Source organism: Neolamprologus brichardi, chromosome 20, assembly GCF_056152115.1.
Source record: "Neolamprologus brichardi isolate AB-2024 chromosome 20, ASM5615211v1, whole genome shotgun sequence".
NCBI classification, from domain to species: Eukaryota; Metazoa; Chordata; class Actinopteri; order Cichliformes; family Cichlidae; genus Neolamprologus; species Neolamprologus brichardi.
Window position 1 is genome coordinate 29,272,611 of NC_142123.1, and position 2,939 is coordinate 29,275,549.

The window sequence follows — 2,939 nt, forward strand, 5'->3', positions numbered from 1 at the left end:
TAAAACCCAGAGAGAAGGAGACAATGTTACTATAATATTTATGAATACTGGTCTTTATCCAGCACTTATGATTCAGACATTATAAATACACTGTTTAATTCAGACCAGTTCAGTACATGCAACCACAAAGGGAAGGGTGACAGTTATTCAGGTGATGATCGTGATCATCATCCTCCACAAGGCCTGTAACCCACACAAGGTCACTGATAAAAAGGCTGGCTGTTGGCAGAATGCTGAATCAAAGCATTTCAATAGAAAGGAAAAATCTGATAGGAAAAGGTGCAGAAAGAAAAGGGCTGACGGCAGCCTTCTTGTGAAAAATTGTTTGAAGAACTTGGGGGAGCATTATTAAAAACATTACCTTTTAAAAATCATATTCTACTGTTCTCATAATTAATAAAACAGTCTCACTCCTTTTTTTCAATGCCTGGAGGTAATCTTTTTACACTAATGTCACCATGAACTTCTTTATGATAACCCATCTGACTCTGGACTTCCTGGAAATGTTGCAGGAGGTTAAATAATAAATGATCTATGAGGAATGAGTCAGTTAATAATTTTCTGCCACTATAAACGTTCAGTGTTAGATTACAGGAGAACACATGAGTTTATTTGAAAGACAAGCACAATAAAAAAAAGCAATATAGTAAGTTTTGTTGTAACTGCTTGTTACAACAAAGGTATGCAGAGGACACTCAGCAGACCATACGAGCCACTGCAGTCAGCTAAGAATGAAAACTGAGGCTACATTTCACACAAGCTCACCAAAATGTACGTTTGGGGAAAAAAAACATAGGAAAATGTTGCCTTGTGTGATGATGAACAATGATCAGGTGGTGGTTGATCAGAAGTGGTTCAGACTGGTGCTGGTGGTGTGGAGGATATTTTTCTTGCACACTTTGGGCTCCTTTCTCTAAACTAGTTATTGGTTAATGCTACAGCCTACCTGAGTTTTGTTGCTAACCGTGTCCATCCCTTTATGACCAAACCGCACCCATCTTCCGCTGTCTGCTTCCAGTAGGATGAAGCATCATGTCATAAACCTCAGATCATCTCACACTGGTTTCTTGAACTTGACTGTAGCTTAAAAAGACTCCACAGTCAAGAGAACTCAGTCCATGAATATTCTACTGAAGTACTTCAGAACAACTTAAAGGTAGTTTCATTTTACATGAGTATATTTGCATATTGTAAGTATTTAATCTCTCATTTTTGCTTTAAAATCTAAGGAATATGATAAACTTCAGCACTTTTACTCCAATGTTTGATTCACCCCACTGTTCATTAAAAGAGTGCAGGTTGAAAACATTTGCAGGTGGGTAAATAAATTGCCAACATCTAGGACTTGACCTTTTTTTTATGAGCTTTTATGTGCCAGAAGCCCTAACTTATATTCAGGTGTCAACACCACATTTACCACAGAGGAGCTAAATAAAAACCAATCCGCTTTTAAAAACTAACAGTTGTCATTGGTTAAAGTACCAAATCTGCATGATGGGTTGCATTTGGGTCACAAGTAAACAGTGACTCCCATCCCTCCCCCCCCCCCCCCCCCCCCCCACACACCACTGATAAAGATGGGACACCAGTCGGTTCAGGTATTAAACACAGAACACATTGTCAGATTAATTGTGTGATTGTGCTGTAAATATTAAATGTACCGGACTTACATTTTAATCCCTCTGTCCTCTAGTATTGCTTCGCTTTGAACGGGTTTCCATTCAATTTAGAAATGAGTGATTTGTATTTCGTGTTCTAGGCTGCTGCCTAAGAAGACAATATTGTAATTACAATAAGCTTCTTATACGCTGATACAATTATTGAGGTGAGGAGTTTATTCTGTTGCGTGAAAGTGGGACCTTATGCTCTTTCAATTTAGAGAACAACACAAGTTTGATGAGGATAAAGAAATTTGATCCCAGAGCATATGCCACGTCTTTGGGGAATTATTTTATGCCAGCAGAGAACAGCTGGCGATACATTTATCACCTTGCTACTGTCTGGGATTATGTGGTCAACATAGCAGTAGTGTAAGAAGTACACAAATCCTTCACATACGTAAAGTACTACAAATGCAAAATGCTCAGTTTCAAGTAAAAGTCCTGCACTGGAGATAGTATGAGTATGGCCCTTTTGACTTATATCTTCATGCTTTTCATTATTAGATAGCAAATGAAGGATATTACTTCTTTTATTGTGAGATTATTAATGAAGAAACAAAGAAAAAACTAAATTCTGCAGCACAAACCTTCTCTTTAAAACGTCTCTTATCCCAGCATTCTTGAACATATCATGGATTTCCAACTTTTTGGACCTTGTGAGCTAGTTAATGAAACATCCCGGATAGTTTCTACTACTAAACAGTCACAGACAACTGAAAAGCATTAAGGGTCCTGAAACAGACACAAGTCTTATTGTGAAAGGTCACAATCTATTTTTGAGGATGTGTTATAAGATTGTTACCTTACACTACACATATGAGACTTTAAATCAACATGTTGTTGATTCAGTTTACAGATTTGACTGTTTTTTAAAGCATCGCGATAGTTCTTTCTTTCTCTCAAATCAGCACGTCATGGAAATAATCGTTGCAGTCCTGCATGTCGTGCAGATGCAGCAGGGAGTTACTGCTTAAACATATCTGCATCAGTAACGCGGCACTCAAAAGTTAACAGTGGGAAGGGACTATTTTTGCATTAAATACTTTAACTTTTAAAACGTCTATCCGCCTAATTACAGTCCCATACACTGGCTTTTCAGCACAGACTTTTGGACTTGTCATGAAGTATCTTAGAGCTCAGTATTAGTTATTTCACTCCAACAAAGGGAGCTGAATGTTTCCTTTTCACCGCTGGCACAGAAAACGCGGAGGACGAAAATGAAGACGTGTGTCTTTAAAGGGTTAACGGGGGGAGGAGGCGCAGCAGCGGTCAGCTCGC